We start from the raw sequence: 27,940 nt of genomic DNA on the forward strand, positions 1-27,940 counted from the left end.
GCACAGAGATTCAGATCTGAATTTTTTTGTACCTTCCTCTTAATACTTGCTCTTAGTGGCAGCTGCGGGTGAGCAAACATGTAAGGAAAACCTACAAAATGAAGGTCAGGACCAAAACACACAGAAAGGAAAAAGCCTTGTTAAAAATATGCAGACATTACAGGGAGTAGAGGAAAACATTTTTAAAACCTATAATTAATATCCCCAGAAAGAATATCATGTCTTAAAGTAAGGGGAGAGATGCTATGAAAAAAGGCCAACAGCTCTTGGAAATTAACCATATGGATAACTGAATTTCTTGTTAATTTGATGAAATTTTATAGAAAGTAGAGTAAAAAAAAAATACATAGAAATTTTAAAAAATACATAGGGAATCTTCAAGAAGGCCTAATCCTCAAATAATAGGAATTACAGAAAGAGAGAATTAAAAGAAAAAATTTTTAATTCAAGCAATGTCCCAGATTGGGACTTCTCTGGCAGTCCAGACCCCTGGATGAGGAACTAAAGATCCCACATGCCACGCAGCACGGCCAAAAAATAAAATAAAACAAAATAAATGTCCCAGACTGAGAGACAAGGGTCTCCAGACTAAAAAGAAAAACAAATTCCCAGCATAAATAATTTCCATAGGACCCACTGAGATATATGCCAAAAACTGCGAAACTGCAAAATATGGGCAGTTAAGTGAATTTTCTGAAATGTTTCAGAGACGTAAAGAAAACATAAATCACAAAGGAAGCTAGCAGACAACGGAGCAATGTCTTTAAAACATCAAGGATAATATTTTCAAATTTTAATTCCACATGTAGTAAAATTATCAAGCAAAGATAAGCATACATTAAAAACATTTTTACTTGTAAAGAATCAAAACAAATTTAGCTCCCTTGCACCTTTCTGAGAAAGCTACTGGAGTATGTGTTCTATCAAAACAATGGGGTAAATCATGAAATTAGAGGATGTGGAATCCAGAAAAGTGTGGGTCCAAGAAAGAAGAGCAGTGAAGGAAAGTCCCTGAACGATGGCTATGTACTAGGCCTTGCGTACAACTCGTTCGCACAGGAGCTGGAGGGTGGGGGCTACAGGCGGTGGACACCAGGGGAAAAAGATGGGGGAACTGAATGGCTACCTCATGTGTTTTAAAGTTTGGTAAGGGGACTTCCCTGGTGGTCCAGAGGTTAGGACTTTTCCTTCCAATGCAGGGGGTGTGGGTTCGATCCCTGGTCGGGAAGCTAAGATCCCACATGCCTTGCGGCCAACAAACCAAAACACAAAACAGAAGCAACGTTGTAACAAATTCAATAAAGACTTTAAAAAAATGGTCCACATTAAAAAAAATCTTTAAAAACATAAATAAACGAAATAATGTTCAGTCAAAAAATTAGTTGAAAGAAAATTGGCAGGTCTGTTGAAGTTATTTGGAAGAAATTAACAATGGGTATTCAGCAAATCAAGGAAATTTTTTTTTTTTTTTTTTTTTTTTTTGCAGTATGCAGGCCTCTCACTGTTGTGGCCTCTCCCGTTGCGGAGCACAGGCTCTGGACGCGCAGGCTCAGCGGCCATGGCTCACGGGCCCAGCCACTCTGCGGCATGTGGCATCTTCCCGGACCGGGACACGAACCCGCGTCCCCTGCATCGGCAGGCGGACCCTCAACCACTGCACCACCAGGGAAGCCCCAAGCAAATTTTTAAGAAATGAATTATCTCCAGAGAAAACAAAGTTTTTGCAGGAAACAATCATAGAACAGTATCTGGCTCAGCGATGAACACTCTACACAGTGAAAAGAACAGGCACACCAACTAATGAGTTACCAAGCACTGTACTGTAGCCGCACTGGGAGCACGAGGGAAGGACAAACACGGGTGAGACAAGGGTCCAGAGAGCTCAGTCACTGTCCACGGTGACCTGGAAATTTTAACTACTTTCTAAACAGCCTTTCAACCCATCATCCTGTTTCCAGATCTTCCAGCCAGCCTACAAGTTCTCCCCAGACACTGAGCGAGGGGCTCCACCAAAATGAGGGAGAAAATGTGGAAATGGAAGGCAGAGGCTCCAGAAAACAGATTTCAGGAAGAGAAGCCAGGGGTATTCCTAGGGTAACATCAGAGAGATCCCTGATGCTGACTAGTTCAGAGATCCTACACCAGGTAATAGAGGCAAAGGGGATGCACGGGGTCAGCGTGGCAGAGATGGCAGGATGCTGACTGGACCAGAGAAACCCAGGCCAGACTGGAGTAGCTCAGACCTCCAGACAAATCCCCTTGAGGACTGGGGATAAAAACAGGGAATATCCAAGCATCAGATGAATTTGAACATACTGAAAGGGATTTAGACCAGAGGTGAGAATTTTGGAGTGAATTCGGTAAGTATATGGAAAATGAAGTGGAGGAAAAGCTAGATAATTATTAACTCCAGGGAAGGGAAACTGGGCAAAAAGGGGAAATAGCCATGCTATAAACATGAGTTACATGGCTAACAACATGACTAAGCCACCAAGAGTCAGCAGAGCCTGCTACCACAGCATGAGCCAAATACTAATTTACTAGGAGGTTGTTTTTTATTCTTGTATACCTACACTTCATTACCACTAAATATTATTAGAAAAAAAGTTGGCTCTCATATTATTATTTCAACCGACATAAATTTTTAAAAAATAAACCATAAAGTTCTAGAAGAAATTATGAGATTTTTAAAAATGCTCTCAGACAGCGGAAGCTCTCTCTAAATATGACCTAGACCCCAGATGCCATAAAGGCAAAGAGTGACAAAGTACAGAGCCAAGAAGCAAAGTACAAAGTGAGACAAAGCATTTAAAGCACATTTGACACAGGGCTAATCTTCTCCACAGGCAAAGGAACTCCTACATATCAATAAGAAAAATAGTTTCAAGTCAATAATAGAAAAATGGACAAAGGACAGGAACAGGTAGTAGACAGAAACCAAAACAAAAATTCAAATGGCTCAACATCTGAAAATGTGTCCAGCCTCAACTAGCAGTAAGAAAAACGCAAATGACAATTAAGAAAACCTGACATCTCACTGATCAGATTAGGAAAAGTGAAAACACTGTACATGACTGTGGTTCCTCTCTGGAACAGGCAGTTAAACACAACGATTGATCAAGAGGGGCCTCTGGATCCAGACTGCTGGGTTCAAATCCTAGCTCACCACTTACTGGATGTGGCCCTTGGCCAGGTTACATCATCTCTATTACCTCAGTTTCCTCATCTGTAAAGATGTGATAACCATAGTACTTTTAAGAGTTGTTCTGAGGATTAAACAAGTTAATATCTGTAAAGCACTTAAAACAGTTCTTAGCCCAAAGTAAGCACGATATACGTGTTAGCAGAACAAATGAACTCAAGAGGCAATATGGCAGTATCTATCTATCTTAAAAACAAATATACCCTTTGACTACAGACCCCACTTCTAGAATTTATATTTCAGATATACTCAGAAAGAGACTTCAAGGATCTTCACTGCAGCATTGTTTATAACAGCAAAATTTTTGAAACAACCTAAATGTCTATCAACAGAGACAACTTTACAGATAATTAAAGGTATCCCCATAAAATGGAACATTACATGCCAATAAAAGAATGAGGCAGATCAGTATATACTAATATAGAATAATCTTCCGGGTGTCTTAAGTGAACAAGATACAATATAATATCTAGTACATGCCACCATTTGTGTTAAATGTCTATGTATAAAATATTTCTGGAATGATATGTTTTTTTAGAATGATGTAAGGTTATCATATAAAGGTCCTACCGGGTTTGTTTAACGGGCAAGAATCATGAATGATTCTTTCCAAAGTGTTGGAAAAGTCTCTTCTCTTAAAGAGAGTAAATGTTCCCCACGTAACTTTCACTATTTGCTTAACAAACCTTGTTCCCGCAGCATTGTGTTAAAACAAACTTCCGTCTGACAGAGTTCAAGCTGCCCTGAACCCTGAATTAGTGGGGTTGAAAACCAAAGCCTGCTGGTCCACGTGTGGACCACATGCTCACAATACCCACTCCAAGTGTTACAATTTGTCTTAAAGCACTGATATTGCTTCCCAAAAATGTTTCACTTCCTTTAATATCTGCATAATATGCCAAATTACAGTACAATTTTTAAAAAGACAGATAACTAGTTCAAAAATAGACTCACACATGCGCCCCAATGTTCACAGCAGCACTGTTCACAGTAGCCAAGACACGGAAGCACCTAAGTGTCCATCAACAGATGAATGGATACAGAAGGTGTGGTTCATATACACAATGGAATATTACTCAGCCATAAGAAAGAATGAAATAATGCCATTTGCAGCAACATGGTTGGACCTAGAGATTATCATACTAAGTGAAGTAAGTCAGACAGAGAAAGACAAATATATGGTACCGCTTATACGTGGAATCTTTAAAAAATGATATAAATGAACTTATTTACAAAAAAGAAACAGACTTACGGACGTACAAAACAAACTTATCGTTACCAGAGGGGATCGTGTTGGGGGAGAAGGGAGTAAATTAGGAGTTTGGGATTAGCATTTACACACTAATGTATATAAGACAGATAACCACCAACAACCTACTGTATAGCACAGGGAACTATATTCAATGTCTTGTGATAACCTGTAATGGAAAAGAATCTGAAAAAGTATACATACGTATATATCTGAATCACTCTGCTGTACACCTGAAACTAACACAACATTGTAAATCAACTATATTCTTCTTTTTTGGAGTCTATTTTTTTAACCATCTTTTATTTATTAAATATAGTTGATTTACAAAGTTGTGTTAGCTTCAGGTGTAAAGTGATTCAGTTATACACATACATACATCTATTCTTTTTCAAATTCAAAATGAAGACTTTTAAATCAAACTAAACTTCATAGTATTTTGAGGATGAATGACAGGATTAAAGGAAGAATCATATCATTCACTTTGGACAATTCTAAGTGCTGAACCTCTTGGCCTGCCAGACTGGCTCTATTTCGGAAAGACAAAGAGACTTTCCTTTCATACAAAAATGCACAGTAGATGACAGAGGAGGAAGCTAAAACAACAGCAGTGAAGGATGCTCTGTAATTCTTAAAACAATTAAGAATACGAGCTTGTTTCATATTAAACAAAAACCTAAGCTCTCTAAAGATGAATGACACCTCCACTGGACTCACAGCAGTAGGTAAAAGTGCATATAAAGGTGACACAGGGCTTCCCTGGTGGTGCAGTGGTTGAGAGTCCGCCTGCAGATGCAGGGGACACGGGTTCGTGCCCCGGTCCGGGAAGATCCCACATGCCGCGGAGCGGCTGGGCCTGTGAGCCATGGCCGCTGAACCTGCGCGTCCGGAGCCTGTGCTCTGCAACGGGAGAGGCCACGACAGTGAGAGGCTCGCGTACTGCAAAAAAAAAAAAAAAGGTGACACAGATGTGTCATTCTGTTGTGTAATCACACAAAAATCAAAAGAGTCAAGAAATTCCGTTAAGGAAAAATCAAGAAACTTCAGCATAAACCCACCAAGAGCAACCCAGACTTTCTGGCTCTTTCAGTCTCAAATTAAAATGTCCTTTTCCACAAAAACAAGAGTCCCAGTAATGCTGCCCAGTGGGTGTCTGGTAAACAGAGTCCAGATATTCAACCAACCTCTGTATGGTTAGCACAAATGACACTCCTCAAAAAAATGATATAAATGAACTTATTTACAAAAAAGAAATTGGCCAAGGTAGCCAGCCAACCAACAAATATTAATAGAGGCAAAATACCCATATGCCAGTTTCCTCATCCTTTCTTTCCCTCCTCTCCCGCACAGTCTTAAATATGATTAGGTATAAGTATTGTTCACTAAAAGTAAGACTATGTACTGGAGTTGGTACCAACGGCATTACTCATAGACTCTAGCCATCCAGTAATTTACTCAGAATTCAGCTAAAGAGGGGTAATCAGAAGTATTGGAAAAGGCCATGCTAGGTTTAATTTATAGGCCACTAATGTAGGATATCATGGCCCCCAAACAAGTTCTTTTTTCCTCTAAATAGGCATTTGTTGTCAAGCTCCTGATTTGCAAGGTATCTCAGCCATTCACAGAACATTAGGAATCTCAGCTTCTCAAGAGGCTAATCGGGCCTGTGCCTGAGAGAGCCTGAAAGCAAGTCCAGAAGCTAAGGGACAGGTTCTCGAAAGTAGACAGTGTTGGAGGGCAGGGTGATGAATAAACTTAGATTTGCCATCAATGTGTGACTATCAATTCAAGGCTTTCACAGACCATGGGGGCCAAACAGCTGGTGAGAAGGTCGGCTCAGTTTTGAGAGGTTCAGCTCATTTTACCAAGAAGGCCCCAAAGGGGGTCTCATTTTCCTTCATTCGACAAAGATTTAATGGCTGCTGACAATGGCCACAGCCTGTGCCAGGCAGTAGTTGCAGAGAAGTGAACAAAATAAACCAGTGTCTACAGGTACACAAGGGAAAGGTGGCTTTTTTCCCAGCACACACCACAAAGAAGGCAGCCGTGTTCCCAGCTCTCACCCACGCCCTCCCCTGGAAACCCTGCACCACTTTGCGACCCCCAAGCTGGCAAGCAGGCAAGGCTCACGGCAGTGTTCACCGCCAGAAGCATCCCTCAGAGTTAGGTGTTTCCTTTAACAGTCAAGACTGTTCTGGAAACACTCCTGCTACGGTTCTATTTCCTAACTCACGAGGAAGGCTACACACTTCTAACATAAAGTAGATCCCAAACCCCTTCCCACAAATGCCATGAGGAAAAAACTCCAGCGATAAGAGAGGAGGGAGCAGTGAGTCTTCATCGCCCCTACATCCTTCTAAGGACAGTCTGGGAAATCTCCACATGATGAATATTCAAAGAGCAGGTCAATCGGGTCCCCCCCCCACCCCCACTCCACTGAGAGCTCAATTGCATTCCTTTGAGGAAAGGTCAACAGGAAGTGACCTCATGAGAACTTTGCCCTTAATCATGTTAATTTAAGGACTACTGAAGCAACATTAGGGGGGAGAAATTCACAAAACATATGTACAATGTATTATAAAGTTGAAAAAAATTAAACATAGGAAAAAAAATCTAAAAGTTAAGGAAAATGCCTGATGCTGGTAATGGGGGAAGCGGGGAGGGGCCGAGCAGTAGGTATACGGGAACTCTGTGCTTTCCACTCCATTCTGCTGTGGACCTCAAACTGCTCTCAAAATAAGCTGTTTTGGGCTTCCCTGGTGGCACAGTGGTTGAGAGTCCACCTGCCAATGCAGGGGACACGGGTTCGTGCCCTGGTCTGGGAGGATCCCACATGCCGTGGAGCGGCTGGGCCCGTGAGCCATGGCCACTGAGCCTGCGCGTCCGGAGCCTGTGCTCCGCAACGGGAGAGGCCACAGCAGTGAGAGGCCCGCGTACAGACAAAAAATAATAATAATAATAAGCTGTTTCGTTTTTTTTTTTTAATTAAGGAAAGGAAAGAAAACATGTAAGGTCAATATGAAGAAGAGAACTATCTGTGTGTGAGGGTGTGTATATGTGTGTGCGTTGCCAGACTACTTTTCTTCACTTTTCAAAGTTTCCACCATGATCCTGTTATTTCTGCAATTAAAAAAAGACAAGTGGGGGCTTCCCTGACGGCGCAGTGGTTGAGAGTCCGCCTGCCGATGCTGGTGACGCGGGTTCGTGCCCCGGTCCGGGAAGATCCCACATGCAGCAGAGCGGCTGGGCCCGTGGGCCATGGCCGCTGAGCCTGCGCGTCCGGAGCCTGTGCTCCGCAACGGGAGAGGCCACAGCAGTGAGAGGCCCGCGTACCGCCAAAGAAAAAAAAAAAAATCTTAAAAAAAGACAAGCGGGAAAAGAATATGAAAAAGAATGTATATATATATATATACGTATAACTGAATCACTTTGCTGTACAGCAGAAATTACCACAACATTGTGAATCAACTGTACTTCAGTAAAATAAGTTCGTCATGGAATATAAAAAAAAAGGCACGTGCACACGCACGAGAAACAAGGTTATTTTTAAATGTTTTATTAAGAGGAAAAAAAAGACTCCATGAAACACAGCCGATTCCCATGTGAAATACATTAGGCCAGGCCTGTGATCCATTGAGGCCACCTAAGCCATTCTGCAAGCCACGCCGGGGACAGGCAGGCAGCCATCCCCCTACATCGGGCTGGCCCGCTCACAGCCCTGACCCACACAGGCCCTGCCGTCAGAGCTACGGCATCCACCTGCCAGGCTGGCATCGGTGCTGGGGAAAGCCTCATGGCACAGCTCCTTTATTATGTAGCTTCAATCTGAAAACAGATCTCCTTCCCACGCCAGCTCCCCAAACATCAGCCTCCGCGAACCTAACGGGCTTTCATCAGGCCTGGGCTTCCATTTCTCAAAGCTGAGCTTCTGTAAGTGACCTTTGGTACCAGCCACTGCATCCAGCAGAGACAGAAGGACATCTGCCAAGTTGGGGCCAAGACTGGTCTTTGAGACTGGTGACTAAAATGCCTTGAAAGGGAAAATAAAATAGTATCACGGTGCCGCAAAGGAAGAGGAGCTCCTCTGTGAGCTCATCAGAGTGTCCGCATTCTGTCTCCAGAGCCGCTTGCTGCCTGGGGCCTGTGTGAGGTTAAGTGAGGCCCCGGCCTTGCCTGCAAAATTGAAGGGGCGCCAAAACACACAATTACTAAGATAATCGTTTTTAACGAATTTTTTGAAAATCAAAAGTAATTTTTTAAAGTTCACAATGAACAAAATAACACACTTTTAAATAAAGGCAGGGTCTGATCCTGAACTTGCAGGATCCAGCTCACGCCGCCCTAGTCTGGCGTGCTTGGGTACAGCTGTGCTGGGAGAACATCCCTAACTGAGCCACAAAGAAGAGCATGGATTTGAGGAAAGCCTGATTTCACCGATTAGCTGTGTGACCGTGGGCACGCTACCCAATAATCTAAGTCTCAGCTTCCTCTTCTGTAAAATGGAGATAATACCTTCCTCGTTGGGTAAATGACCAAATAAACATACGTGCAAAGTACAAGCACACTGTCTAGCATAGTACCTGCTACAAAACTGGCAGTCAGGATCCTGACTCCAAGGAGAAGCCGGACATGATTCCTATGTGCTGTTTGTCCTTCTAGCCCATGCAGGAGACTTTCAAGCAGCTTTCAGGGGAAGGGTTTTGAGGGATATTGGGTTTTCCCTACCGTCACCCTGAAGACAGACTTTTCTTATTGTGTCTTCAGCTGGTGGAACTGAGGGCCATTCCTAGCGCTGAATTATGCTGGGGGAAGAGAGCAAGTGGGAATGAAAAACTAGGACGATGCCCACCCTGGTTAGCTCCTCAGGATAAACAGGCAAGTGGTACCCAAACAGCATGGCACGACAAGTAGACAAACAACTTCTGCATTTCTCAGATTCGTCTTCCTACAGCAAAGCACAGCCATTTTTTTAAATAAAAGGAATCAAACCACCAGGGCAATTTCTTATCCCCTGCAGTCCTTGCTAATTTACCTACCAGCCTGGGAGAAGCCACTGTTCCCCTACCACAGGCCTTGAGCCTCACCACCGACTTTGGACCTGATAACGCCAACTCTGGGATTTATTTATGTTACCTTGGACTTACTATTCTCAAACGGTACCTAGAGTCTGAGTTCATGTTTATGAATTATTCTACCTCCAAAACAAAGGCATTCCACTGATCTGAACCACAGACCCCAGGCAACCTTGAACTTCCAACCCAGAAATTTAAAAATACCTTTTGATAACCATCTCCCCTAGACCACCATCTCTCACCCAAGTGTCACGAGCATCTATATTACTGTCAGGTGCCTTGGAAACACTAGGAAGAAGAAAGTGATCTTCAAGTAGGTGGTTTCAATAACACAGCAGGGAAAGATTTGCAATGCCCAAGTATGTCTCAGATGACTGTTTACATATGGGACCAGGCTTGGCTTAATTTGCAGGAAAAAATCTGAACAGGCTTTTCTTTTCTTCCACCTCTGAGAAACAGTTTGCTTTTCTCATGGTAAATAACATGGCTGGCTAATTATAAAAACAATAAAAATTCATTGTAGGAAATTTACAAAACACAGAAAAGTTCAAAGGAAAAAATAAAAACCACTCACATTATTCCTATCCAAAGAACACCACAGGTAAAACACCCTTTTCTCAATGCATATAGACACGTGCATCTTATACAGAATTTTAAACATATGCGGTCATCTCTTAAGTAACAAACTAAGAGTATAATCCCAAAAGAGGTAAGTTACCCCCAGAAAAAAGAGGGTGAATGAAGAACACTGGAAGTAAGCTCAGAACCTTAGAACCTCATCATCCTGTAGAAGGTCAAGGGTGACTACATTTTACAAAGAAATGGAAAGAAATTATTTGAGACAAAGTTTACCTCTTAAGAGAGTTAAGCTTCAGCAAATATTTACTGGGTACCTACTATGTTCTGGGCACTTTACCAGGCACTAGGAAAGTGGAAGGTGTAAAATACTTCAGAAGAAGTTGCTCTCAATAAACGGGAAAAGACTTCCAAAGCTTTTTCCAATAATAAACTATGTGACCTTCAGCAAGTCATTTAACCTCTTTGTGCCACAGTTTCCTCTTATATAAAATGTGGACTAAAAATTAGGATGGCTGGGATGATCAAATGACTTTGTACACGTAGAGCCTTAGAATTTAGCCTGGGACTTAGAAGTGCTCAATGCAAGTTGGTGCTCAATAAATAAAAGGAGTGGGGAAGAGAAAAAACACAGAAGTATAAACACAGAGCGTCGATATTAGCACCCCCCCAGGGTAGATCTTAGCCTTCGGAAAAGCTTCTGAAAGGGGGTGGGCAGGGACTGGGTGGAAAGCTCTCACATACCAAGCAGAGGAAGCGGCAGGTGTACATATGGGGCGATGTGAGGGACGAGGGCTCCTGTGGTTTGTATTAAGAATGGCACAGGGACTTCCCTGGTGGCGCAGCGGTTAAGAATCCGCCTGCCAATGCAGGGGACAAGGGATCGAGCCCTGGTCCGGAAGAGCCCTGGAGCAACTAAGCCCGTGCGCCACAACTACTGAGCCTGCGCTCTAGAGCCCACGAGCCACAACTACTGAAGCCCGCGCGGCTAGAGCCCGTGCTCCGCAACAAGAGAAGCCACCGCAATGAGAAGCCCGCGCACCGCAACGAAGAGTAGCCCCCCCTCGCCGCGACTAGAGAAAGCCCGCGCGCAGCAACGAAGAGCCAACGCAGCCAAAAATTAAATAAATAAATAAAGGAACGGCACATGGGGGGATGGGATAGCGGCATATCAGGGGGAGGAGTGAAATAGAGGAGGCGGGGAAAGAAAATGGGGCCAAGACGACCGATTTCTTTCAGCCATGCTTCTTCTTTCTCAGTTACAGCAAAACAGGCAGAGTTACATTATCCCACATTACAATCACTTCGAAAAGGAATTGGACTGTTCCGATAAAGTCAAATGGAGCTGCTTTATGTATTTTTAAATTACTTTTACAAGTAAGCATTTTCTAAACACTCTATAAAGCGGATGCAGTGAGCTGATGCTTCTTACCTGCTCTCCAGACATCTCCAAACTCATCCATAATGTCTCTCTGAGTTCCTCTAGCATGATACAGCAGACCGCAAATAACATATTTCTTATTTGGGGGGTATTATTAAAAGTAAAGACTTGAGAACCAGATTAGATGAGGAATTTGGTCTTTGCTAATTCACAATAACTGGCTTTCCCCTTTCAAGAAAGGAAGAAAAAATACATATATATAGAAAAATATATAGAAAAAAATACACAGAATCTAAAAGTGAATGGAGCTGTGACCAATACCTTTGCTAAAAAGAATGTCGTTACTTAATGTGTTTATTTGTTGACAGGTTCTGCAGTTAAGATTCAAAGTTCATGGTTTAATAATACAAATAACACCTGCCATGTCACGAGCCTTTTACAAACTGACAGACAATCCCTTTTTAGATATTATCTTCAATTCCCAAAAGAAATCCCAAATTTCCAAAATTCCAAATCTTAACAAATGCTGACCATCAAGCCTTTGACAAGCAATTTATTTAGAATCCATGATTTGTATCTCAATAATTATTATTCAGTAGGTATTATTACCTCCATTTTTAAAATAAGAGAGGAAAGTAGGACTCAGAAATGACATGCCTCGCTCTAGGCCACACAGCTTTTGAGTGGCCAGCGGGGATTTGAACACAGGTCCCTCAAGTCCCGTGGTAGCCAGCTTCCAAGATGGTTCCCAGTGGTCCTTGCCGCCTGGCATCCACGCTTTTGGGTAGTCACCTCCCACTGAATCATGACTGGCCTGTGTGACCCAGAATCTGGAAGTGACACAGTAGGACTTCACAGCCTAGATCATGGCAGTTTCTATCTTGGTCTCCTCATAAATTACTCACTCTGGGAGAATCTAGCTGCCATGCTGTGAGGACACTCAAGCAGCCTGCCCGAGGAGCCTATGGGCTTCCTTGGAAACAGATCCTGCCACCCCAGCTGACATCTTTACTACAAATATCCAAGCCAGAGCTGCCTTTCTAAGCCACTCCCAGAGTCCCGTCCCAGAGAAGCTGTGAAAGACAATATTTACTATTGACATAAGTCACTCAATTTGGGAGGAGTTTGTCACACAGCAATAGCCAACTAGTACATGTCCTGAAGCCTGTGTTCTTTCCTCCTTGTCTATACTGCCTTTCAGCTGCTTCTGTAATTTTATCTCTTAACCACTTTCACTGTATATTCATATAGAGAATTAACAAGATACTGACATCAAACCTATACACCATATCAGGTCTCTGAGATAAGTATCTACAGGACATGTTATTTACATCTATTTCTTGCTGGCATTGTTACAGACTTTATATACACAATTGCTCTTTTTGATCTACCCCTTCAAAAAACAGGCAGCTAACAGAGTTCATGAAGCCTCTGCTAGGTAGTCCAGGAAATGATTTAGTCCTATCTTTGGATAAGCCCCTTGTACAGGTGTTTTCTTAGCATATTTTAAAATAAATAAATAAATAAACAGCCTTGCTGACACAGCACTAAACACCTATTAAAATGGCTACAATAAAAAGTGTTGACAACATTAAGTGCTGGTGAAGACCCCACTTCTGGATCTCTGCCCCTGAGAAATCACGCCCACATCAAAACCTGCGCGTGACAGTTTCTAGCAGCTGTACGTTCATAGCCATTCTATTCACAACTGCCCCAAACTGGAAACAACCCTAATGTCCTTCAACAACTGAATGGCCACACAAACTGTGGTACATCCACACAATGGAATACAACTCAGCAACAGAAGGGAAAGAATGATGGTCACAACAACTTAGAAGAATCTCAGAGACATTTGTGTGAGTGAAAGAAGCCAGTCTCAAAAGGTTACATACTCCGTGATTCCACTTATGAGACATTCCGGAAAAGAACAAACAGTGACAGAGCAAAGATCAGCGGTTAACAGGGGTTGGGGTAGGGGACAGAGGAGGGTGACACAAAAACAACAAACGGGAATTTTCTGAGCTGCTGAAAATGTTCCATATCTTGATTGTGGTGTTGGTCACACAAATCAGTACGCGTGGTAAAACTCACACAACAGTACACGGGGGGGAAAGAGTCACTTTTACTGTATGTCATTTTTTTATTATTATTAATGCACATATGCTTTCCTTCCAAAACATTTTCAATTCCTTTTTCCCTTAAAAAGAAATATATCTGTTAAATCACCTTCAGGGCCTAGAGCCCTGTTGATTTCCAAATCTTAAAAAAAAAAAAAAACAAAACGCTGATCAAAAGGACTTCTGCAAGCAAGTTACTGGAATCTGCGATGTGTCTCTCAGGAGTCCACCGTCTCTCAAGCAATTCCATTCATTATTTTCCTCGACAGGTGAGGACACCTCTCCCACTTGCGTGTCCCTATGAAGAGTCTTGCCCGGGAGCAAACAATCTTTTAGGAGAACATTGATACAACCTCACAGGTTCTCAGTAAACATGTGGCCGGTGAGTAAATGTTGGGGCTCATCCCTGAAATCACAGGAGATTAACTATATCTGTCCCCAGACTGTCCCAAAGGCAGTCTGACGGTCTCTGGGAAAAATCAGCCCCCCACTTTGGGCCACTCTCTGAGCACGAGGGTGACCATCCACTTAGACGCCTCTTGTTCCGGCAGCCCATGGAGTTAGCACCCTTCAGGGTCAAAAATATCTCAGTTTGGACCCTGAAAAATATATGGTCCCCTTGAAGACGAGGATTTTTCGGCCTGTTTTGTTCACCGATGTGAATCTCAAGAACCGTGCCCTCCGGATAAAAGGTGCTTGACAGATCTTTGTTAAAAGTGAGATAGATCACTTTTATTCTTTCTAGCTTGTGAAGAGTTATTGAGAATCTAAGGAGTTGTGATCTTCTAGCTGTCTAAGATCCTATGATAAGATTTTCATTAATCCATCAAAGAAAGGCTCTTTTCTAAGAACCTAGAAGATACAATAGAAGTTTGAGACATGGCCCCTGACCTCCAGAAACTAACTCTGGGGAAAAAGGCAAAATTCATACATCGGGGAGTAAATAACTAATGATGTGAGATACTCTATGTATAAAACCAGTTATGCACCAGTCAGCTTCCCCAACGCTTCTGTGGCTTATCTCAAAAGGCGAGCCAACGAAACTGAGACACAGACGTTGCTTTGACTGGGAATTTGAAAAATGGGCATGGCTTGGCTGTGTCACAAATGGGTATCTTCCCTCTCAACATACGGTTGTCCTGAAACAGCCCTGTTTGCTGGGGACTGATAAGGGCTGCCACGAACTAACACCTTTGCTCACTAAGTGCTTCTGACCAACAACAGAGAAAGGGGGCACGTAAGGAGTCGTCAAAAGTGCGGAGAAAGTAACACACAGGCACACCTCCCATCCCAGCCTACCTGGTGGGCTTCTGCAGGGAACAGTTTTGCTATAAACTCACACCGAGCAAGCTTGATCGATTTCTACCCCTTTCCTCTCATTCCAGAAGGTGTGTCTGAATACAAGCGAGAGGAAGGTTGTTTGGGGATAACGTCTAGTCAGGGACAAATCACTATGACGCCCCTCACGAGGGAACATTAGGTTAGAACTGCTGCTCTCGGAGCTCAGACATCAACCTTTACGTGATGGGGACCCGCAAGCTTCAGCACAGCCCTGGATGGTGGTGGACCGAGGCCTTTCCTTCCTATCTCTGCCCTTCCTTCCCTTCTGATCCCTCTCCCAGGAAGTTTTTTCCCCTTATTTTTGCCTGTCAATCCTACCCATAAAGGCTGCTGTTCCCCACCCTCACCCCATCCTTGTACACCCCCCCCACCCACAAACACACCCATCACAAGAGGGGCCCTTCATCTGGGCTAAACAGCAGTCCTTCCCTGGAGGGGTGGAGATGGGGGTTCAAACTCCAGCTAGGTGATTCTCGATCACAGCAGGAGCGGCATGAATGCTTTATCCCAGGGAATGGAACACGCGTGACGCTGTCAGCATGACTGAAGGACCACTTGACTTTCAAGGCGGGGCCGTGGATGCTGTCCTTCCTGCAACATGCAGGACAGCGCCACCATCACCAGTAAACTGTCCCGAAGTGCCAGTGGAGAGAACCAGGAAAATGAAGCCAATCCCTAGCGAAAAAGCAGGGCATTGTGAGGGCAACCCCACAGGTGGCTGGAGCCATTGGACCCAGGTCTCCCTTCCTGAGATGACCCACCTCTGCCCTTTCTGAGGTTGGAATTGAGAGCCACGAAATTCCCCCATTCTGCTTCCTATGACTCAAGGTAGGTGTCTGTCCCTTGCAACAAGAGACCCTCTTTTCCATAGATTTATGTACAGATTGTCACTGCAGCCAAATACTGCAAGCAGAAGAAATGACCGATAAAGGGCAACGTTAGGTTCATTATGTAGAACTATACAGGGGGATGTTATATAGTCACTGAACATTTTCATTTCAAAGAAAACTCAGTATGGAAAACACTCAGACAATGTTATGGGGGGAAAGTGACTTCTAATTATACATGCATCATTCTCCCGATTTTTAAAAAATGTATGTTTGTATGCATAGAGAAAAATACTGGGAATATATCGAATATGTCAAAAGTCAAATGGAAATAAATCAAATCTTAATCTTCATAAATTTTGACCAGCAGGATTGCAAGGGATTTTTACTTTCTGTTTTATAAGTGAATACTTTTCTAATCCTGCTATAATAAACAGACTACAAAGGGAACACTGAAATAAACAAGCTAACAAACAAAACACACTTCTTTATTGAAAGCTCAACTTAAATGCAACTTCCAACCAGAATCCAATGTCTTACTATCCTGAAAACTTCCACGATTACAGTACCTTCTGCAAAACTCTGGTCATATACCACCTTATATTGTAATTATCTAGATAATTCTCCAATCTGGTCTGGATGCTACACCCTGAGAGCAGGGAACTGCACCCTGTTTTTGTGGCGCCAATGGTAACTAGTAATTCAACACAGCTGTTCAATGAATATCTGTTGAATTGGTAAGTCCTTACATAAAGTGAAAATAAAACAGCAGTGAATATGCAAGTCACCCTGGTCAGTTGACCATCTTGATAGTAAGAGGTGGGGGAAGGACCAGATTTCTTTTTTAAAGTCATATCAATTAAATAAAAATAGATAGGAATATTGTGGCTCTATATTCTACAAGTTGTTCACCAGGATATTTTCCGTTCATTTGCTTGGATTACAGCTATTATAAAATTATTCAACTTTTCTTTACAGGCTCACAAATATCTGTGTCTAATTTTCCAACGCGGTAAATCTTTAGTTTACCCAAATCCTGACATTTCCAAGCAGTTCACTCTACTAATAACATTGGCCCCCAGTAAGATTTCATGCCAGACAACCAAAAGATCTGGCAAGATTATAAAGGAAGATATTAATCTCTGATTAATAATGGCCTCACAGGGATTTCGCTGGTGGCGCAGTGGTTAAGAATCCACCTGCCAATGCAGAGGACACAGGTTCAAGCCCTGGTCTGGGAAGATCCCACATGCCGCAGAGCAACTAAGCCTGTGCACCACAACTACTGAAGTCCGCGTGCCTAGAGCCCGTGCTCCACAAGAGAAGCCACCACAATGAGATGTCCGTGCACCGTAACGAATAGTAGCCCCCGCTCGCCACAAGTAGAGAAAGCCCGTGCGCAGCAACAAAGACCCAACGTGGGCAAAACTAAATAAATAAATTTATTTTTAAAATAAATAAATAATGGCCTCAAAAATCTCCTAAGCAATATTAAACATGCAGATAAATGCCATTCTAGGTTGACAGAAATGGTAGGCACTGCCATCATTTTTTTCTTAAAGAAATGAAATATTCCCATCAAGTATGTCTTGTTATCCAAACTCCAAATGGTCAATGCTAAGCAGATGTCCTGCAAGGCCATCGTAAGAGGAAAAGGTGAAAATCATGCAGGCTTAGTGACAAGACTGGCACACATTATCAGATACGTAAAGTCCTTAAAAATAGTTCATCTCTCACAGTGACTTGACGCGATCACTAAGCCACTTTCCATATAATTAACAGTAATAAACTCTTTCTCATAGATAATGTTAAATGGCAGATGAAAGATCAAATCTTCCAACCTGTCAGAACAGCTACCATCAAAAAGACAAGAGGGCTTCCCTGGTGGCGCAGTGGTTGAGAGTCCGCCTGCCGATGCAGGGGACGCGGGTTCGTGCCCCGGTCCGGGAAGATCCCACATGCCGCAGAGCGGCTGGGCCCGTGAGCCATGGCCGCTAAGCCTGCGCATCCGGAGCCTGTGCTCTGCAACGGGAGAGGCCACAACAGTGAGAGGCCCACGTACCGCAAAAAAAAAAAAAAAAAAAAGACAAGAAATAACAAGCGTTGGAGAGGATGTGGAGAAAAGGAACCGTCCAGCACTGTTGGTGGGAATGTAAATTGGTGCAGACACTATGGAAAACAGCATGGAGGCTCCTCAAAAAATTAAAACTAGAACTATCATACAATCCAGCATTTCTACTCCTGGGTATTTAAAGAAAACAAAAACACTAATTCAAAAAGATACACACACCCCTATGTTCACTGCAGCATTATTCAAAATAGCCAAGACATGGAAACAACCTAAATGTCCACTGACAGATGAACATATAAAGAAAATGTTATATATACACAATGGGATATTACTCAGCCATAAAAAAGAATGAAATCTTGCCATTTGTGACAACAGGGATGGACCTGGAGGGGATTATGCTAAGTGAAATAGGTCAGACAGAGAAAGATAAATAGTGTATTTTCACTTATATGTGGAATCTAAAAAACAAATGAATAAATACAACAAAACAGAAACAGATTCACAGATACAGAGAGCAAACTAGTGGCTGCCAAAGGGGAGGAGGGTGGGGCGATGGGCAAAATGGGCGAAGGGGATTAAGAGGCACAAACGACCTGTTATATAATAGGTAAGTCACAGGGATGTAATGTATAGCACTGGGAATATAGTCATTAATACTGAAATAACCTTTGTATGGTCCATAATCTATAAAAATATCAAATCACTATGTTGTACGCCTGAAGCTAACACTGTAAATCAACTATACTTAATTTAAAAAACAAAAAAAGACAAAATATTTTTTAAAAAGAAAGATAAAGTCTTCCAATTAATATATCAGTCAAGATGGTTTAGATGGCAATAACAGAATTAGAAAGTGGGTAAACTTACGGTTTATTACACTAAGTCCAGGTCTGCGTTATTCGGTATACAAAATTAGCTATTATTTAGTGTAGGAAGCTCCAGGTGCAGGAAGATCAGTGACTAAGTGAGGCCCACAGAACTCTGCTTCCATCTTTCAGCCCATCATCCTCTTGCCTTCATCCCAAAGCTAGTCACAATTTTGGCTGCTGTGGTTCCAGGCATCCCATTCAGTCCACAGCCCTTGGGTCTCTCTTTCAGAGCACAGAGATATTCCCCAGATCCTTCTTCAAAGACTAGGGCTTCCCTGGTGGCGCAGTGGTTGAGAGTCCGCCTGCCGATGCAGGGGACACGGGTTCGTGCCCCACTCCGGGAAGATCCCACATGCCGCGGAGCGGCTGGGCCCGTGAGCCACGGCCGCTGAGTCTGCGCGTCCGGAGCCTGTGCTACGCAGCGGGAGAGGCCGCAACTGTGAGAGGCCCACGTACCGCAAAAAAAAAAAAAAAGACCAACAAATGTTGGAGGCTTCTGAGAAGCACTTTGCTTAAGGACAAAAGGAGCGTGAAGAAGGCTGTGCCATTATTGGCCCGACGACACCGAATGTGTAAGAGTAAAAAGCATGGAGCTGCAGCAGCCCTTCACCGTAACAGCTAATCAGGCCGCAGCAGTCTAATTAACCACTAGGCAACAAGCCAGAGTGCAAAAAGCAACAAGCTGGGATGGCAGGGTGGAAGGACAGAAAGAACCTGGGTGATGCTAAGAGCTGAGGCATGGAACCGGGAGCCCCTCCCTTCTTATTATTCCTTGAGGCACCTAATTGTTTGATGACTTTCACTGCTATTAGTCAAAGATTCTGTCACTGGAAAATAAATGCACTCTTGAAGTTTCCTTGATGTTTTAGGAAAAGAGCACCAATAACTTGCCCAACATCACATTTTAACACCTATACTCCCAACTCCTGTTACCTTTGATCCCAATCTCTAACTTCTGTATTCTAAAATGTCATGGGGTTTTCCTTATACAAATTTTTAAATTTCATTTATTTATTTATTTTTCTTTTCCATTCTGGATTATCACGGGATATTGAATATAGCTCCCTGTGCTCTACTGTAGGCCCTTGTTGTTTACCTGTCCTACATAAAATAGTTTGCATCTGCTAATCATCTCCTCAAACTCCCAATCCATCCTTTCCCCACCCTCCTCCCCCTTGGCAACCACAAGTCTGTTCTCTATTTCTTTGAGTCTGTTTCTGTTGCAGTCATTACAGAAATTTTAATTCAAGTCAAGCAATATTTATGTACCTTCTATGGGCAGGAGGAACAAAAATCAGGAAAACATACTTTCTGACCTGACAACAACGCTTGTTATCTGGTTCAGAAAATGAGGAGAGTACATAAATAACACTATAAAATTCATGCCAAAATAAGGAAACTCAACTCCTTCTACAAGCACCTACGTATGCCATTCCAACCTCTTTTTAGAATGTTACATCTTGCTTTTACCCAGGGCTCCATGTTTTGTATTGATTTCAAAAATATTCATTTTCCACAATCTTTCTGTGTGCTAAAAGAACAATTCAATTCTGAATTTCAGAAATCTATTTGATCATAACCTGAAACACCTTGTTTCCCCAGATTTTCAAAATAAGCATGGTCTGTTTTTTTGTTTTTTCATTTTCATGTGTTTTCAACTCAGTTTTAGTTAGGAAAGAATAGAACTGCTCCATCCCCATGAAGTAAATGGAGTCTGACCTCTTGAACACAGCAATATTAGTCTATGTCTTACACACAAAAATGTTATTTTTCCAAAGTTGAAAAACTTCCCTGACCTTTAATAAGTTCAATAAGTAGGCCATGTACAATGTTTCCCTAATAACTTTTGCTCTTCAAAAGATACCACTAAAAGAGGAAAAGATTAAAAAATAGCCTCGTAAAAATATTCATAATACATAGATCTAACAATGAACTTGTATATAGAATATACACAGAACTCCTATAATTGTAAAATAAGATGACATTAAGTATATGCAGTTTATTGTATGTCAATTATACTCAAAAGCTATACAAAACAATCAGACAAAAATCAATGAAAAAGAACGAAGTGTTAATGGACACGGCACAAAGGAAGATAGACAAATGGCCAAAAAGCACAGGAAAACTTATCATTTCCCTTTCAGGGAAATATAAAATTAAACCACAGGGAGATACCACTACACATCTACCAGAACGGCTACAATGAAAAAGATGGATAATTTCAAGTGTTCATGAGGATTACAGTACATGGAACACTCATATATCATTGGCGAGGATGTAAAATGGTACAAACACTTTGGAAAAACAGATGGCAGTTTCTTATAAACACACACTTATCATAAGACCGAGCAATAAAAAGGAAAACAGATCTCCGCACAAAGACTTGTTCACAAATGTTCGTAGCAGCCTTATTCAGAACAGCCCAAACTGGAAACAGCCAGAGTGGCCAAGGGTGACCAGATCAACAAATTGTAGCACATCCAGACACTGAAATACTACAGGGCAACAGAAAGGAACACACTGATAAGATGATGGAGGAAGGGGGAGGGAGGAGGGAAAAGAAGCAGATGGAGGCGGAGAGAGGGGAATAAAAGTAAAGGAGAAATTACATCTAGACCTAGTGAAACTGCAGCACTCCAAAGGATCTTAAAAGCAGCCAGAGAGAAAAGACAATTTACAAATAACAGTTAGCCTGACAGTGGACACTGCAACCACAACAATGGAACCAAAAGAGAGTTGATTAATACAGAATCAACGATCCAGAATTGCGCGCCCAGGTAGTTTATCATTCCGGAACAAATTTAAAGGCACACAAAAACTGAGGTTACCCCCAAGAGATGCTCACTAATGGAACTTCTAAAAAATATATCTCTAAGAAGGAAAGGGAAAGTTATCCCAGAAGCCAATTTTTTCAGGTAGGTTTTACTTTCTTCTTCATGCATTTATTGTCTGATTTTTTTTAAATGAGCCTGTATATTTTTACAATACCCAACTTTAAAGGTTAGCTTAAATTGTTAAATTAGAACAAAACAGAAATGAAATCAAATACCAAATTTTCCAATTCCGAGAACAACAACTTGTCAGGGCTGATATCAAATTTCCCTTAAAAACCTTAAAGAGTAACTTGAAAGGACATGAAAATTAGGTTTACTTATTCACTCAACAAGCATTTAGAAAGGGTTTGCTATGTGCCAGGCACTAGACTAGATCCTGAATTAATATGATGAGAACAAAAAATGAAAGTCATATAATACTGGATTTATGAGTCTTCTAAGATACATTTATGAAAAGGCCAAAGTCTACACACAAAGTGGAGTTACTCTTTGGTGAGGAATATTACATAATAGAGAGTTAAAGGTAATCCAGTTTGGCCTGAGGCCCTTCTGTTTGAAAATGTATGCACAAATATGACCATTTTACACATGAAGTTAATTCAGTGTAAATGATGAATTCCCATATTAAACTGCCCATCTTGCCGTCTGATTTCCATCTCACATTAAATAAGAAAACTGCCTAAGTTCATAGGCAGCACTGAGCATGCGGAGGCACATTGTACCTGATGGTCCCTGGTTTATTTCACAAGTATCAAAGGCTTAAAGCACCCACATTTAATACGTACCAACTGTCCACTTCTGCTCAAAGTATCCACTTGGCAAAACATTTTTAACTGACTTAAACCAGGAGGAGGGCAGCCTATAAAAAGCCAGTTTCTCCACTTCAATATAAACAGTTTCTGGGGGCTTCTTGATTAAAAACAAAGGCAGCATTTGGCATAAAAGGACTGGTGAAATCAGTATTTCAAATAATTTTGAATGGAAACCGTTGGGCTCTGCTCTTCCCAGACATGTGGAAGTGCTTAAGGCAGTAACCTGGCGGAAACAGAGGGTGAGGGGCCTATGATGAAGTGAGGCCACAGCAGAAACTCTAACCATTAAAAAGCAAGGAAAAATTTTTTTTAAAAGTTGATCCACCGCTTCCCATTCAATAGTCAGGCTTGGAGAGCCCTCCTTTCAATCAAAAGTACCAAATAATATGAGAGGTGCAGCCCCAGGAACCTTTAAAAGCCCACCCTCTCCCCTCCCAGGCAATGGTAAGCAACACTTGGAATACCTGTGCACCCAAAGTAGAAAGGACTTGAGTGACTGTATTTGGGGATTATAAGAGCCCTTCTCTTGTCTGTAGCGTCTTCAGTTCAAGGGGAAAGTGCATTTCACTAGGCAGGTCTCTGAAATAAGCAAGGCCAGTTACTAAAGCTTTTGCTGTCAAAGCTCTAGCCAAGTACCTACAAATCCATACAACTTTCCTCATCCTCTAGGAAAGCCATAATGCCGTCTTTCCTAAACTGTTCAGTATGCAAAAACTGGGCTCCTGTGTCTTCTCCAGCATTCTCTAACCTCCTCAAGGATGGAAAAAGGTTTTCTTTTCTGATGTCTATCACAGGCACCCTCCTTATAAATACATATCATTTTCCAAATGAATTAAACTCTTCTATGAATATTAGAGCTCAATGAATATTAGAGGATGAATCCCACTTTAAAAAAAAAAACTAACCCTTTCAATACTATATTCAATTCTTATTTTCTTAAAACCATTTCCTTGGACAGTTTCTTAAATAAAATGCAAAACAAAAATATTCACCCAGGTTCCTCATGGTCTTAAGATAATTATGGCATAACTGCAACATACCAGAAGAAAATTATCTAGGATAGATTTTTAAATCTCCTTTTAGTAAATGTGGCCCGCAGAGCACCATTAGTATTCTATTAAGACCTAAGGAATTCAATCCCTGTATGAAATTCCAGAAAAAGACTATGTGAAAAGGGACATTATAAACCTACCTTCAGGATTCCCACAGGGGAAGAACACCTTAAATGAAAAACCACACCCCAACTCACAGGGGGCATGCTACCGAATCTGTGACCCTATGGAGCACAGCTACATCATCACCAAGTATTTCAAGTTTCTCGTCCACGTAGAAGAAAGAAGAGATTCTGGGAAGCCCTGGGCTAGCAGCTCACTATTTCCACCAACACCTCGCCCAGTAAGCCAGCCACTGGCCAATAATGTGTCTCTTCATTTTTCCCAGAAGCAGCTCTATTAGCCAGACATTCTAAAAACACAAACGTTTCATTGTGCTTGGAGTAACTCCAATATTGGTGCCTTGCTGCAGAACGATGCTGCAGGAATATAAAGTGAGCCATGTGTACGCTGAACCCACACGAAGAGCATCAGAAACTGTCAAACCCAGAAGACCAACCAACCCCCAGGAAAGGCTGAAGGTAAACCCGGGCCGGAAGGCTGTGGAATGTGGGAAGACAACCAAACGCAGGAGACTTCAGAAGGGCCTGCCTGATGGCAACAATGAGGACAATTTTTAAGGCAAATGTCCCAAAGCTCTCAGGGCCAAAAAGGCCTTTCTTCCTCCTTTCTGTCCTGTTTAGACTGAATAAGAAAAGCAAGACAATGCTGGAAGATGTTCTGGAATGGGCTTGGCCAAGTCACCACAAGCAAAGCGCAGTGAACCTAACCCACTGCTAGGCTGGGGTTTGGCTCTGCTGAAGACCCTGCCTGCTGGGTGGGGGAGATGGGGGTCCCCAAAAACCATGGCTAAGGGGGAACCGTGGAACAGGGGAGGGCGGGGCTGAGCAAGCCAAACCTGGGAAACTAACAAGAAAGACGTCAACAACAATAATAAAATGAAACAGCCAGAGGCCACCACGGTACTCCAGAAGAATCGGAGACAGGCTGAGCCGGCTAAACTATTCCACATGAAAGGCAATCTCTCCACATCTCAAGGGGCTGACCTGATACCAGGGTCCTCGTTTCTTTGTGCGCCTCACCTCCCTCGTTTCTGGGGGATCCTGCACAGACTCCAGCTGGGCTCCAACTGCCATAAACGACATCCAGACTGATTACGGGGAACTCATTTTTTTCCCCTCAAACAAAACACACACACACACACACACTCAAAGGTCTAGCAGGATCACACAGCTAAAGTTTCCGGAACTTAAATCGTAAAACCACAATCAGAAGTTGTTGTTTGGAAATGCTCACCACAAAAATCTCTGTCCTTTGCTTAAAAAAAAAAAAAAAAAAAAGGAAGAAAAGAAAAAAAAACTTTGCTCTTCATAAAGGTTGGCGGCAAAGAGGGACAAAATCTAACTTAGGCAGAGGGCGTGTTCCTCTTTGTCACCCACCGGGGTCCACGCGCCAGCGTGGGCGAGCGGAGGGAACCCGGCAGCGTGGTGGCAGCGGCGCCAAAGGCCACCTCCCCGGTCCACGGTCGGTCGCAGGGGCCGAGATTGCAGCCGGAGGTCCGGAAGCCGCGTCCGGCGCTGTCAGCGCGCCGGGTGGGATGGGAGGAAGAGGGGGAAGGGCGCCGCGGGGCGGGGGAGGCGAGAGGGGACGCGCGCGGAGCCCGCAGCCCGAGTCCCCGGGGGTAAGAGGAGGGTGCAAGGGGCGGCGCGCAGCCCGGAGGCCCCCGAGCTCCGGCTATTGTTGCCGGGCTGCCCCGGGCCCGGAGGGCGACTCTCCCGCCTCAGTAGGGGAAGCCCGATCCCACCCGCCGCGCCCTCCTCCGGGCAGGACCCGCGGGCCACGCAGCTACCTCCACCCGCGCCCCGGTCGGTCGGCTCCGGGCGCCCGACTCGCACAAGTTGCCGCCAGTCCGCCGGGATCATTGTTCGCCGCGCGCCTCCTACCTCCACGGCGCAGGCGGCTCCGGCTCCCACTCCCGGCCTCCGGGCTCCGCAGCTCCGAGCTCCCGGCGGCCGAGGGCGCGGCGACTCCGGCTGCGCGTGCGGCGGGGACGCTCGGCTATTAATACCCGCGGGCGGCGGGGGCGGCGGCGGCGGCGCGGACACGCGAGCGGGGCTGGCGGTGGCCGGCCGAGGTCCGAGCCATCAAAGGTGGCGCGGGGCGGAGGGGAGGGCGGAGCAGGCGGGGTGGGTGGGGAGCGGGCTCAGGGTCGCCATGGCCGCCTCGACGCCGGGCCGAGCGCCACTCGCGCGGGGAGGAGCGGCGCAAAGCGGGCGGCGGCCGCGTCCCCGCCCCGCGCGCCAGCCGAGCGCCCGCAGCCCTGCGCCCGCGCCGGCCCCGCCGCCTCCAGACAGGCGAGCGGGAAGTGAAGGAAGGCGAGCCCCTCCCCGGTCCTGGGCCGGCCCCTCAGCGGGGGGAGCCCTGGCGCCGCGCAGCCCGAGCCGCGGGGACAGCAAGAGAGCCACAGCCCCCTCCAGCGTCCGCGCCCGCGACCTGCGCGCCGGCGCGCCCCGCCCCGCTCCGCCCCGCCCCGGGGGCAGGTGCGCCGAGGGGCCGCCTGCCCGAGCGCCCCTCCCAGGCCGGGCGAGCCCACCTCCGATCCGCGCCTTACTTGGTCCTACGGCTGCAGCCGGTCTCTCCGCTCGGCGCCGCGGGGCCGAGCGCAGGAAGCTCCGCGGAGTTCGCTGCGCCACCAGGGACGCGGCAGTCCAGCCTCTGTGGTTGAAAGCGAGCTAAGGCAGCGGGAGACGAGCGCACGGGCAACACCAGGAGCAGCTGGCGGAGGATAGGTGGCGCGGACTCTGCAGGCCGCTGTTGAGGTTGTGCAAGGGGGAGCCCTGCCCGGGTGCCCACCTACGACTTTACGTTGTCGCGCGGACAGCGGCGCTTCGCAGGGACCCACGAGCACCACCCCTTCCCCGGGGCCACAGGAGCTGGCTTCCGGCACCACCCTGGGCTACGAGGGACTTAATCCCGGAGGGGCAGTTGTCACCTCCCCTCCCCCCGCCGCGGCCCCGCGTCCTCCACCCACCGCGAATCCCCCGACAATCCCCACCCCTACTCGCCCCCTCCGAGGACCGGAGCAGTGCCCCGCGGGGGAAAGGAGTGAAATAGGTTAGCAGGTTTGCAGATTCCTGTTCAGAGCTCCCGGAACTCGGAGGAGGGAGCAAGATTCAGGACCCAACAGGCAGGCACCTAAGTGGGGAGAGTCCCTGTCCCCCCTCTCCAGCTGGGAGCTGCCGCTTTACCACCTCCATCCCCCTTTCCTCAGCCCCTGCTCTTGCCCTTTCTCCTCCTCGCTGTGGATGGGCCCACTGCACGTGGAGGGAAAAGGACGCGCGGCAGGAGATTAGAAACGAAAGCGACCCTCTGCTAGATGCCGAGGCTAGTGGGCACCCGCCCCTGACGGCCGCTGACCCCAGAACCCTGGTCGTTTTGCGCCTTAGAGAAGTTTTCGACCTCCAGCCTGGAAGCAGGTTTCTTGGGAGAGGCCACGACTGAACTCAAAGAGGAGCAGGACAGGGGCCCCCGTGGGACAGTGGGTCCACACGAGAACACGGTGCCTGAGAAGGACGGGGGCACCTGTGCGTAGCTAGTGTGAGTAGTTTCTGGAGCAAAGAGACATATTTTGAGTTTGAGGTGCTGAACTGTATTTTTTTTTTTAACGCCTGTATATTTGGAGAAGGTGGAAGTAAAAAGGGTCATCTGGGCCTCAAACCTGAAAAGAACAGCAGATGGCAAGTTTGTCATTGAAAAGAAGCAATAGTGGGCTGGAGGCGTGGCTCTGGACAAACCATAGATCAGAGGTTTGGGTGATAGAGTCTCTGAGTGTGCTTCTCGGCCCTGTAGCGGTAGCAGCACCCGGAAACTTTAAGAAATATAAATTCTTGGGCCCCTCCCCTGACCTACCTTATCGGGTTCTCCCACCTCAGTGGGCATCGGAATTGCCTGGCCGGCTGATTCAAAGACCTACTGAATCAGGAACTCCAGGAAAGGAAGTCTGGAGTGGGCTTGAGAATGTGCCTTTCGAACAGGTTCCCAGGGGGCTCAGGGCCCACACTTTGAGAACCACCAAATTAGAGTACTGGGTCTCAGAATCACAGAATCACATCAGACTTGAAAAAAACCCGCAACGCCCAGGCTTCACCCCAGCCAAATATATCAGGATTTCTGGGGTGGGAACCCAGGCATCGGTATTGTTAAAGTTCTGGAGGTGATTCCAGTGTGTGGCCAGGTCTGTGGCAGACCTGGGATTCTGGTAAATGCAGATCTGGTTTAGTAAGCTTGAGGCACGATATTTCTAACAAACCCTCCAATGCTATTTTTTCTTTTTTCTTTTTTTTTTTTGCTAGTCCGGGCACTTCACCCAGTAGCAAGCAAGGTGCTATGCCATACCTTACAGCTAAAACCGAAAAGCTTGTAGAAATCACAAAAAAATAGAAAAGTGACATTTACCCAGTCACTCTCTTTGGAAGAC

The 27,940-nt window shown here is 44.9% G+C and overlaps 1 protein-coding gene across 2 annotated transcripts in view; it reads right to left on the reverse strand.

The window, feature by feature from the left end:
* Positions 1-25,901, reverse strand: part of FARP1 (FERM, ARH/RhoGEF and pleckstrin domain protein 1) — a 289,640-nt gene extending 263,739 nt beyond the window's left edge. The window contains exon 1 of one of the 2 annotated variants that reach the window (XM_022576900.3): positions 25,407-25,901. The gene's annotated coding sequence lies outside the window, so the exon portion shown is untranslated. The remainder of the gene's footprint in view (positions 1-25,406) is intronic. The other variant, XM_022576901.3, reaches the window with a different exon arrangement.
* Positions 25,902-27,940: the final 2,039 nt, after the last annotated feature.

Source organism: Delphinapterus leucas, chromosome 18, assembly GCF_059928025.1.
Source record: "Delphinapterus leucas isolate spDelLeu-1000000601 "Yukka" chromosome 18, BTC_Dleu_Yukka2, whole genome shotgun sequence".
Taxonomy (NCBI): Eukaryota; Metazoa; Chordata; class Mammalia; order Artiodactyla; family Monodontidae; genus Delphinapterus; species Delphinapterus leucas.